Source organism: Nycticebus coucang, unplaced genomic scaffold (genome assembly GCF_027406575.1).
Source record: "Nycticebus coucang isolate mNycCou1 unplaced genomic scaffold, mNycCou1.pri scaffold_95, whole genome shotgun sequence".
NCBI classification, from domain to species: Eukaryota; Metazoa; Chordata; class Mammalia; order Primates; family Lorisidae; genus Nycticebus; species Nycticebus coucang.
In genome coordinates, this window is record NW_026515604.1 from 104,604 (window position 1) to 117,571 (window position 12,968).

Genomic DNA, 12,968 nt, shown 5'->3' on the forward strand with positions numbered 1-12,968 from the left:
TCTTTGTTTTCAATTTTATTTATGTGGTGTGTTATTTTTACAGATTTGCATACACTGGGATAAAACCAACTTGATTGTGATGCATAATTTCTTTTGTTATTGTTTGTTTAGCAGGCCCAAGCCAGGTTTGAACTAGCCAGCTCAGGTGGACGGGGCCGGCACTCTAACCACTGTGCTATGTGTGCCCAACCAAGATGTATAATTCTCTTGATGTGTTGTTGAATTATGTTTGCTAGGATCTTACTGAGTAGTTTTGCATTGATATTCATTAATGATATTGGTCCATAATTTTCTTTCTTTGTTCTGTCCTTTCCTGGTTTGGGGATCAAGGTTATATTTGCTTCATAGAATGTGTTGGGGAGGATTCTTTCTTTTTCTACGTTTTGGAAAAGCTCGTGGAATGTAAGTAGTAGTTCCTCTTTGAAGTTTTGGTAGAATTCTAATGTGAAGCCATCTGGTCTCAAACTTTTCTTTTTTAAGAGATTTTGCATACTTGATGGTATTTCAGCACTTGATGTAGATCTACTGAAAATTGGTAATTCTTTCTGGTTGAGTCTAGGAATGTGGTGTGCTTTCAGGTATTTCTCCATTTCCTTCGGATTATTATATTTCTCACAATAGAGGGGTTTTTGTAATCATTGAGAATTATTTTAATTTCTGTGGTATTTATTGTTTTATTCCTTTATTGTTTCTCATTGACATTATGAAAGTTTTCACTTCCTGATTCTGTTTAGTCAACCATTTATGAATTTTATTAATCTTTTCAAAGAACCAACCTTTCGTTTCATTGATCTTCTGAATAATCCTATTGTTTTCACTTTCATTTAATTCTGCTATGAATTAAAAAGAGGCTATAATTTTAATATAATATTATCTGCTATAATTTTTTTTTTCCAGGGGAAAGCGCGAACGCAGTCCCCCACTACCACAAATTAGGCAGTCGAGTTTCCCACATTTGGGGAAATCGCAGGGGTCAGCACATCCGGAGTGCAATGGATAAGCCTCGCCCTGGGAAAACCACCTTCGTGATCATGGTATCTCCCCTGCCAGGTAAGTATCTGCTATAATTTTTGTTATTTCTTTTCTTCTGCTAGGTTTAGTGTTGGATTGTTCTTCCTTTTCTAGTTGCTTGAAATGACCCATTAGGATGCTGTCTTTCTCTCTTTCTGTATTCTTGATGAAATCTTCTAAATTATAAATTTCCCTCTTAGGACTGCCTTTGCAGTAGCTACTGCTTTTGATAACTTGTGTCTCCATTATCATTTTGTACAAAAGTTTGATGATTTCTTTTTTTAATCTCATCTTTGACCCAGTTATAATTGAGTCTAAGTTATTTAGTTTTCATAACTTTGTTTGAGTATGAAGATTTTTGTTCCTGTTGACTTCAATTTTTATGCCTTGATCGTTCCAGAAGATACAAGGAATAGTTACTATTCTTTTAAATTTGTTGAGATAAGACATTGTTTCGTAAGATATGATCAATTTTGGAAGATGAAACATAGGCTGATGGGAAGAATATGTAATCAGTTTAATTAGGCTAAAATGCTCTATAGGTGTCCATTAAGTCCATTTCTACTAGGGTCACATTGAAGTCTATTATTTCCTTGTTCAGTTTTTCTTGAAGGGTCTATCCAGAACTGCCAAAAGGATGTTAAAATCTCCAACTATCATAGTGCATGAAGATATCAAATTATTCATATCCATTAGGGTTTACTTTCTGTATTGAGCAGCATTTAGGTAGGGTGCCTAAATGTTAATTATTGAAATTTCTTCATTTTGAGCGTTTCCCTTGACAAATATGTACTGTACATCCTTGTCTTTCCTTACCTTTCTTGGATTAAAAACACTTGTATCTGCCAATAAGATTGCACTCCTGCTTTTTTTCTGATTTCTACTTGCCTATATTATAGAAGTTTATCCCTTTACCTTGAGTCTTTTTTTATCCTTTGAGGTAAAATGAATCTCTGGTATTCAACAGATACATGATCTGAGGTTTTGTATCCAGTTAGCCTACCTGTGCCTCTTTAGAGGACAATTTAAGCCATTTACACTAATGGGAACTGAATAGGTGTGGTAGTGTTTTGGCCATCATGTTTTTCAAAAGTCTAGTGAATATTTTTAATTCTTTCATCATGTGGAAGTTATGTTTTCTTTGATAAATTCTGGGTGAGTTTACTTTGGTGGTAGACCATTGTGTTTGTCTTTATGGAAAAATGGGTCTGAGTATTTCCTGGAAGGCTGGTTTAGTTTTGAAACATTTCTGTAACATGTGTATATTCATAAAATATTTGATTTCTCCATCACAAATGAAACTCAGTTTTTCTGGATACAGGATACTAGGATGAAAGTTTGTTTTCTTTAGAAGATTGAAAGTCAGTAACCATCCTATTCTGACTGGAAAAGTTTCAGCTGAAAGATCTTCAGTCCACCTTATATTTCTTCCTCTCTGGTGATGCTTTTCTTATGTCTGGCTGTCGCAGGATTTTCTCCTTTATACTAACTAGGGGGAATGTTAATTACAATGTGTTTGGGAGATGCTTTATTTGGATTCAGTAATACTTGGGTTCTGAAACTATCTATCTGAATTTTGGTATCTCTTGCAATGTTTGGAAAATTCATCTCCATAATATCTTGGGGTAGAGAATCTGTGCCTTTAGGACCATCCTCTTCTCTTTCAGGAATTCCTAATAAGTCAGATTTTTGATATTTTGGAATGGTCCCCCAATTCTGTAAGGAAATGATTTGTTCTTGTTTTCCATTTATCTGCCTCTTTGAATGTTTGGGATTGATAACAGCCTTCTCTTCAATTTCAAAGATATTTTCTCCCACCTGTTCAGCTCTATTACTGAGGGATTCTACTGTATTTTGAAGCTCCTCAAAGAAACTTTTTCATTTCCTTGAGCTATGCTCTTTTCTCATTATGTCCATATCCTTGTTGATTTTGTCTTTGAATTCATTAATTCCTTGAGACAATTTTTTTAGCTACTTTTGGATTTCTTTTTCCATCTTTTCCTTCATTCTATTCATCTTATTTGTCATTTATACTCTGAATTCCGTTTCTGACAATTCAGCCACTTGTCTATGAATGGCATCTTCCATTGTAACTCTTTTTACTTTCTTCAGGGAGTTGATTTACTCTGATTATTCATATTACCACTGTTCTTCTACTGGTTCTGCTCCATGAATATCTTCTGCAGTTTGTCAATTAAAACTGGTTGGCCGAGGTTAGATTCAGAGCACCTTTACCAATGAGCTAGGACTGGTGATTTTGACTTATCCCATACAGCCTTATGAAGGTCCCTTTCAGAGCTTCAGCCAGAAACTCTGAGGATCGCTTAGTGAGATAGCACACAAGCTGGCTCTGTCTTGTAGTTAGCCAGCCTCTACCCAATCCTAACGAGTTGTGGTGTTAGGTTGAAATATTAGTTGTGCATTAGGCTGGGAGTGATACAAGCAACTGTGGTGCCTGTCATCCACCAGAGATATCTGGACATGGAGAATCAGTCCCTCCCCACTAGACAACAAGCACAGCTCAACCTCACAGGGTCTCCAGGTGGACCACCAAGGTCAAGGGTTCTAATCCGATTTTCCTGGACTGTACAATCAGTGCTCAACAGGGGGAGTTCAAAGGGTCTCCTGCCACCCAACAGTAGGAATCCACAGTCAGTTCTATCCTGCAAACCTGGGGGGCTAGAGCCTGGTTCCCTCATGTGAGCAACAGAGTCAGCACCCACCAAAGTCAGTCCAGGGACACCAGTGCCTCTGCCCTTGCCATGCACCATCACCAGCAACCTCTGGTGAGTGAGGGAGCCAGAAAAGTTCACCTACCATAGTCAGAATGGGATGTCCACACATGTTTACTGTGAATCCCTCTCTCCTGCAAATCCTTCACTCTCCCTAACCCCTGATTCCACTGGTGTCACTGTTTCCACACAGCTGTTCAACCGGCCACACAATCACCAGGCCTGTCAGAGAATTGCCATACACTCTGGGCTCTGCAGGGGTCAGACATTCAGACATCCAGGCAAGGGTTGAAAGGTGGACTGGAAGTTCAGGATTGTGGGGAAAAATATTTGTTCAATTTGATGTCAGGCAGGATGATACCTAAGCTTACAATTGGGATCTCCCTGGAGAAGGAGGTTTAGTGTTTCTCAACTCCCTCCCATAGTGTAAAATAATAACTGCTATTATTCATTGCTCACTTACACAGAGCATCCCACTTGGGGGAGGGTTTCTCTTTTTATTGGTGATGGGCTTACTTGGAATTTGCTTTCTTGGATTCTCTTCTTGGAGTCAGCTTGCCTCAGGAAAGATGATGTGCTCTTGTCTATCTTCTTTCTAAGTTCAGCTCCCCAACTTCGCCTTCACCGAGTCCACTTCTCTCCAGTATCTCTCTCTCTGGACAGGAGTCTCTGGAAAAACCTGCCTCAAATTGGCCAAATTCCTTCCTCCTCCTGTTTTATATCTTAAATTTAAATATTTTATTCTGAGATAATCAATGTCAATGTTGAGAGCTATGGGTCCAGTTTCAGTTTATTAAACTGGTTTAATTTATTAAACAGGAATTATATTGTGCATGCTTTATTAAGTTTATCAAACAGGAATTATTTTGTGCATGCTTTATTAAGCTTATCAAAGATCAAGTGACGATAAGTGGCTGGGTTCGTTTCTAGATTCTCTATTCTATTCCATAGATTTATAGCTCTATTTTGTGCCAGTTCCATGTTGTTTTGATGACTATAGACTTGTAATATAACCTGAAGTCTGGTAATGTGATGCCTCCAGATTTATTTTTATTTCTAGGAATTGCATTAGCTTTTCAGGGATTTTCCTGGTTCCATATGAAATGAAGTATTATCTTTTAAAATTCTTCAAAGCATGATATGTGTGCTTTGATGTGGATTGCATGAAATTTAAAGATAGCTTTGGGTAGTATGGACATTTAAATGATGTTTATTCCTACACAGCATGATATGTTCTTTCATTTATTCTTCCATGTCTTCTGCTATTTCCTTTTTTTTCAGGTTTTCACAGTTCTCTTTTTTTTAGTAAGTAATACATACATAGATCATGAATATATTTATGCCTTTGTGAGATTCAATGTGTTGATTATTTGTACAAATTGGAGTGTTACTTCCTACTAATTAACATAGTTTTTATCTCTTTTACTTAATCACAGTGTTCAGACATTTGTGTTCTATACTTGATAGATTTGACTTGTACCCTTGCAATATGATCTGTAGGTGTGCTCCCCCTACTAACCCTCCTTCTATCAAACCACATCCCTTCCTTCCCATCCCCTCTCTATCCCTCCTTCATTCCGGTCTATAGTTGTGATTCATCTTTCATATGCAAGTGTGAGTGATTATAAATTGGTTTCATAGTACTACTGAGTACTTTGGATATTTTTCTTCCATTTCTGAGATACTTTACTAAGAAGAATATTTTCAAGCTCCATCCAGGTAAACATAAAAAAGGTAAAGTATCAATCTTTTCTTAATGCTGCATAGCATTCCATGGTATACATATACCATAATTTATTAATCCATTCATGGATCAATGGGCACTTGGGCACTTCCCTGATTTCGAAATTATGAATTGAGCTGCAATGAACAATCTGGTGCAAATATCTCTGCTGTTAAGTGATTTTTGGTCTTTTGGATACACATCTAGTAGAGAAATTATAGGATAAAATGGTAGGTCTACATTTAAATCCCCGAGTGTCCTCCAAACTTCTTTCCAAAAGGAATGTACTAGCTTGCATTCCCACCAGTAGTGCAGAAGTGTTCCCTTTTAATCTACATCCATGCCATCATCTGTACTTTTGAGATTTTGTGATGTGGGCTACTCTTACTGGAGTTAGATGTTATCACAAAGTGTTTTTGGTTTGCATTTCTCTGATGATTAAAGATGATGAGCATCTTTTCATGTGTCTGTAGACCATGTGCCTGTCTTCTTCAGAGAAGCTTCTGTTCATGTCTCTTGTCCACAATGAAATTGGATCACTTGTTCTTTTCCTATTAATAAGTTTGAGTTCTCTGTGTATTCTGGTTATTAGACCTCTGTTGGAAATATAACGTGCAAAAAATCCTCTCCCATTCTGAGGGCTGTCTACTTGCTTTACTTACCGTGTTCTTAGCAGTGCAGAAGGTTAGGTTGATCAGATCTCAGTAATGTATTTTTGATGTTGCTTCAATTTCCTGGGGAGGGTCCTCCTCATAAGGTATTCTCCGAGGCCAATTTTTTTCAAGTGTTTCCCCTGCACTCTCTCCAAGGATTTTATAGTTTCATGTCTTAAGTTCAAGTCCTTTGACTAGTAAGGGGCAATTTTTGTTAGAGGAGAAAGGTGTGGGTCTAGTTTCAGTCTTCTAAAGGTCGCCAGCCAATTCACTTAGCACCATTTGTTAGATAGGGAATCTTCCCCCCAATTTATATTTTTGATAGGCATATCAAATATCAAATGATGATAAATGTCTGGATTCATCTCTTGGTTTTCAATTCTTTTCCATACATCTAACTCTCTATTTTTGTGCCAGCACCATGCTGTTTTAATCACTATGGATTTATAGTGTAGTCTGAAGTCTGGAAGTATGATTCCTCATGCTTTGGTTTTCTTTCTGAGTCATGTCTTGGCTATTTGAGTTTTTTTCTGTTTCCATATAAAACGAAGTATTAAATTTTCCAGATCTTTAAAGTATGACAGAGATGCTTTAAAGGGGATTGCATTAAATCTGTAGATTGCTTTTGGTAGTATAGACTTTGTAACAATGTTGATTCTTCCCAGCGATGAGCATGGTATATTTTTTCATTTGTTAACATCTTTAGCTATTTTTTTCTCAGAGTTTCATAGTTCTCTTTATAGAGATCTTTCACATCCTTTGTTAGGTACACTCCCAGATATTTCATCTTCTCTGGCATGATTGTAAAGGGAATAGAGTCCATGATCGTGTTTTTACCTTGACTCTTGTTGGTATATATATATATATATATATATATATATATATATAAAGGTTACAGATTTGTGAGTATTTATTTTGTATCCTGAAACACTGCTGTATTCCCTGATCACTTCTAGAAGTTTTGTAGATGAGTCCCTGGGGTTTTCCAGATATAAAATCATATCATCTACAAAGAGCGACAGTTTGATCTTCTCTGATCCTATTTGGATACACTTGATTGCCTTCTCTTGCCTAATTTTGATGCCTAATGCTTCCATTATAATGTTGAAAAGCAGTGGAGAGAATGGGCAACCTTGCCTGGTTCCTGTTCTGAGTGAAAATTATTTCAATTTAACCCCATTCAATACGATATTAGCTGTTGGTTTGCTGTAGATGACCTCTTTTGGTTTAAGAAATGTTCCTTCTAGACCTATTTTCTTAAGCGTTCTGATCAAGAAAGGATGCTGGATAATATCAAAAGCTTTTTCTGCATCAATTGAGAGAATCATATGGACTTTGCTTTATATTTTGTTTATGTGATGTATTATATTTATAGATTTACATATATTGAACCAACCTTGAGACCCTGGAATAAAACCCCCTTGGTCATGGTGTATAATTTGTTTGATGTGTTGCTGGATTCTGTTTGTTAAGATCTTGTTGAATATTTTTGCATCAATATTCATTAGTGATATTGGTCTATAATTTTCTTTTTTTGTCTGTTCTTTTCCTGGTTTGGAGATCAGGGTGATATTTGCTTCAGAGAATGTTGGGCAGTATTTCTTCTTTTTATATGATTTGAGAAAGGTTAAGTAATATAGGTACTAGTTTGTCTTTAAAGTTTTGGTAGAATTCTGATGTGAAGCCATTTGGTCCCTGGCTTTTCTCTGGGGGGAGATTTCAAAGGAGTAATCAACATATCAATAAATCAAAATATTGTTTTTTTTGAAAAGGTCAATAAAATGGATAAAAGAGAAAAATCCCTAATTTCATCAGTCAGAAATGATAAAGTCAAAATAATGACAGACTCCTCAGAAATTCAAAAAATCCTTAATGAATATTACAAAAAAACTCTATTCTCAGAAGTATGAAAATCTGAAGGAAATAGTTGAATACTTGGAAACACTCCACCTTCCTAGACTTAGCCAGAAAGAAGTGGAAATGTTGAATAAGCCTGTATCAAGTTCTGAATTAGCATCATAGTTCTCTTAACAGAGACCTTTCACATCCTTTGTTAGACATATTTCCATGTATTTGACTTGCTTTGGAGACACTGTAAAATTTGATTTTATTGTCGTCTTGACTGTTATTAGCATATATGAAGGCTGATGACTTATGGACATTGATTTTGTATCCTTAAATTCTTCTGTTTCCTGAAAACTTCTAAGAGCTTGGTAGTTGAATCCTTGTGGTTTTCCAGGTAGAATATCATGTCATTCACAAGGAAGAAGTTATAGTTGTCTGCAATTGGACTATTGCAACTATTTTAAAATGTGGTAAACAAAAAAGTTGATGGGAAGATGGAGCAAGATGGCCAAGTAGAAACATCTTCTTACTAGGCACTTACAATGAGACAGGAAAAAGAGAACTCTGTCTGGGAGAACCCAACCACAAACATCATTATGGTGGCATAAGGAAGCAGTGGTGGACTACAGGAGCCAGTGAGGTGGTCTGGAGTTGAAGAAAACTACAGAGAAGGCAAGTGCCTGGGTAAAGACAGGAACTGGCTAGCCAGCTCACCTGCAGAGGACTGGTGATAGAAAACGGCTGTCCTGCAGTTTTTTGAATTTGAACTAAAATTGCTGGACCTGCACTGGAAAGCTTAAACAAATGAATGGACTCTAACAGCATCCAACTTCCTGGATTAAATACTGGGTGTGGTGGAGCTCCCATTAGTTTGGTGCCACCATTGTTGAAAGGCCATGCCAGAGGAATGGTCCAGACTCTCAGTGCATGGCTAGCTCTGGTTCATCTGCTGAGCTTGGGCAATTATCCTTGGGGTGAGCTGAGCAGTCCCTGCACCTTCAGGAAGGCTACTTTGTTGTCAGGGGGCTCTATTTGATGTACCTCCTAAGAAACCTGGCAAGATGTTTAAGACCCCAATCTCACAGGGACTGAATGCTGATAAAGTGACCAGGCCCGACTGAGGGCAAATAAGTCTGGGAAAGAAGATGAGATCTCCTCTATAAGTAGTCAGTGGCTTCTGAACCGCAAAGACATTGTGTGTGTTCTCCATCTCCTAAAACCAAAATGTCACCTGGTGTCCAGGCAATATGTTATTAAAGACAACATATTTTATTTATTTATCTGAAATCTTTCACTTTTTTCTCTTTTTCCAAATTTGCCAATTTATTCCTTAGTTTTTTTCTCTCTCTCTTTTCTTGTTTTGTTTGTTCATTTGTTTTGTTTTTCTCTTTTGTATTGATTTCATTTTTACTCTCTTCATTAGCCAAGACTCCTCCATTTTTGCTATGGTTTTTCAGACCCTTTTATTCTTTCTTTTTATTTCTTCTCTCCTTTTTCTCTCTTTTGGTAGAGATTTTTCTACCTTACTTATCTTTCCAACATAAATTTCTCATACAACAACTAACATATTCCCTATTGCCCCATATTTCTTTCTTTAACTTAGATAAAATTATTTTTAACATTCTTTATCAATTTGGATTACTTTTTTCTTTTTTCTGAGTTCTGGGATGTCATAGCATTTGGCTGGTTTTCAGGTCACAGAATTGCTTTGGCTCAAAGAGGTCACGTGCTTACAGTCTAGGGTGTCCTTCTAGATCTGGCCTTTGGAAGGATGGCATTGGTAGGTCCTGATGGGTACATGCTGCCAATTTTCTTTTCCTTTTTTCTGTATTTGGAAGATAAGGAGTTTTGCTTTTCCTCAAGCTGGTAAGAGTTCCTTACTTCAAGGGATGCACCCAACCAGGTTCCCCAAAGTCCTAGATTGTGGGCGTGGGTCCAAGTTCCCTACCAAACACCACTATTTCTCCTGTCACTCTCTTTCTGTCCTTCTTTCCTTTCTTCAGTTCTTTTGCCCCAGCCCTTTTTGTTCTTTCTTTTTCTTTTTTCTTTCTTTCTGTTTTTCTGATTTTTACTGTTTCTCTATCAATGTTTACTTGGTCTACTGTGCTTCTCATAGTCGCCCAAAGTTTTTGACACAGTATTTGTTTAATTTTTGCTATCTGTGCATCAGTTCTGCTAATTACTGGCCACCCCAAGCTCTCTTCATCACTGATGTTTTCTCTTCCTCTGAAAAAAAGTTTAATCCATTTTCACCCTGTCATTTGTTTCATGGGATTATCCTCACAAACTTGAACTAAAATTTCCCTGATTTTACTTCCACTCTTGCCAATTTTAACAAGAAATGTAGTATTTGTTTATTGTTCTAATTCAAGCTCAGACATTCTGGCAATGGCACACAAAAACACACAATAACAATAATAAATGCCACCCAGCAAGACATTGCAAAACATTTACACCAAGACAGCTGTGAGACACTGATATACCAAGGTTATGACATCTTACTGAGTTGTTTGTACAGTGCTGCCAACGTAAGTGCACAGTGGCAAGTTTGCAAACTTATTTGTGAGACCTTGTACGTTATCATAGGTATAGTTAAAAACAATAAATTTGTATACTCAGAAAATAAGGAAAGATAACATATAAACAGAATGGGGGAAATATTTGCAACACACATATATGATAAGGGTCAATTATCCAAAATATATAAAGAACTAGTAAAAGTCAGAACCAAAAGTGCAAACTACTAATGAAAAATGAGCACAGACTTGAAAAGTCATCTCTCCACAGAAGATACACTAGTTGCCAAGAAGTTTATGAAAAGATGTTCACTTTGTCATTTACGGAAATGTAATGCAAATGCACAAATACATGCCACTTCACACATACAAGGCAGATATAATCTTTGCAAAAAAGGAAAGCAACAAGTATGAGCAGAGATATGAAGACAGTGTAACACTCATACATTGCTGGGAGGTAAATTGTGCCAGCTGCAATAAAAAAAAAAGTTTGGCCTTTCCTCCACTTATCACCTGACAGAGCAGTCCCACTCAGATATGGCTCACAAAATTTTTTTTTAAGAAATCAAACAAATAAATGTACAAGGTTGCTCAATTCACAACAGCCAAGAGAAAAAAATAACCAAAATATACATAAATGGATGAATGGATAAACATGTTTATTATACAGTGGAATATTATTCAGCCATAAAAAAGAATGGAGTAGGCGGAAGGGGGAAAGGGTGGGGAGGGAGGGGGGAAGTGGGTAGAGGGAGAGGCATTGAAAGGATCACACCTGTGGTGCATCTTACAAGGGTATATGTGAGGCTTGGTAAATGTGGAATGTAAATGTCTTAGTAAAGTAACTAAGAAAATGCCAGGAGGGCTATGTCAACTAATGTGATGAAAATGTGTCAAATGGCCTATGAACCAAGTGTTTGGTGCCCCATGATCATATTGATGTACACAGCTATGATTTAATAAAAAAAATAATATATATATATATATATATATATATGAAAGGAGTAAGGAGCATTAACCCACAAAATCCAAGGGAGAAATAGTGAGGAAATAATAAATGGAAGAAAACAGAAAGAAAGGGAGAGTAGAAAGAAAAGAAGTAGGAAGGCAAAAACCAAGGATCACAGGAAGATAACATATCAGAATTATCCTAGGCTGTGATATGTATCATGTTAACGAACCAGCTTTCAAATTGTTTGAATGAACCAGCTTTGATATTGACAATCTCATTGCTATTCCTGTGAAAGCAGGACAGCAAAGGTAAAAGTGTGGGCTCATTGTCAGGGTAGTGCGTTACTGCCAATTTTCAACTCAGTCATTGAGACGTGTTTTCTCTGTGTCTGGATGTTCACCAGCATCTTAGGTATTGTAGTTGAAGTAAAGCAGATGTCAGCCAAGTACAGGTTGGAGAGGAAGAAGTACCTGGGGGTGCGCAGGTGGAAGTCAGAGAATATGGCCAGGATGATGAGCAGGTTCCCCAAAACCATGACCAGGGACATAGACAGGAACAACCCACAGAGAAGAGGCTGCAGTTTGGGACCTTCTGAGAGACCCAAGAGTAGAAACTGTGATACTTCTGTGTAGCTTCTGCTTCCATGTAGCTGGCATGTGCTGGGGAAGGAGGCAAATGGAATATCTCATGAAAAGCCAACTGGTATTTCAGCTAGTTGTCACACTACAGTGTCACCCATGGATGGGTATTCAAAGACTGAGATTCATCTAGCCAAGTGGTATATTATTTATATTTTAAATGTGAGTTGTTCAGATTTCCTTCCATTTAGCAGCAATGTCTTTATTTATCATCTATTCACTAGATTTAATTCTCATATATGAACCTATGTGTATTAACTAATTTCTTCTTGGATAGAATCTTTCCATATTACTGCAAATATATCTCATCTTTTCTTGATAATCCCTACACTTCCTTCATTCCAATGGGTCTACAATAGTGATTAGCACATGGATTTTCAACTCAACCTTCTTTCTGTTACTTGATATTTCCTGTTGTGACAGTTGCCTCTTTTTTGTCTTATTTTTAAAGATATGATCATTAGTATTACCTTGTGTGTAAAGTTAAAAACTAATTTTGAATAGTCTCAATAAATAGTATTTGTAAATATTATTATTAAACTTTACCATTTAGGATAATTATTTGGGGAGGGTTTTTTTTGTTGTTGTTGTTTGTTTGTTTGTTTGAGAAAAAGTCTCCTGTCACCGTCAGTAAATGTTGTGGCATCATCATAGCTCACAGAAACCTCAAAACCCTGGACTAAACTAATCCTCTTGCCTCAGCCTCACAAGTAGCCAGGACTAGAGGTGCCTGACACTACACCTCAGCTAGTTTTTTTTTCTATATTTAGTAACACTGTTTAACCAGGGGAGTAAGAAAAAAACAACTTTCTAGGATGAGAGAGCAGAATGCTATAGTGCATGCCTCTCAGTGGGCTTCATTGTGGTTACTTGAGGGATAGTGAGATGGAGAGCAGGG

The 12,968-nt window shown here is 37.0% G+C and overlaps 1 non-coding gene across 1 annotated transcript; it reads right to left on the reverse strand.

Moving 5' to 3' along the window:
• Positions 1 to 894: 894 nt before the first annotated feature.
• LOC128579630 (U1 spliceosomal RNA) lies at positions 895 to 1,058 on the reverse strand. The gene has a single exon (XR_008378232.1). It is a non-coding gene; the product is annotated as a U1 spliceosomal RNA (small nuclear RNA).
• Positions 1,059 to 12,968: the final 11,910 nt, after the last annotated feature.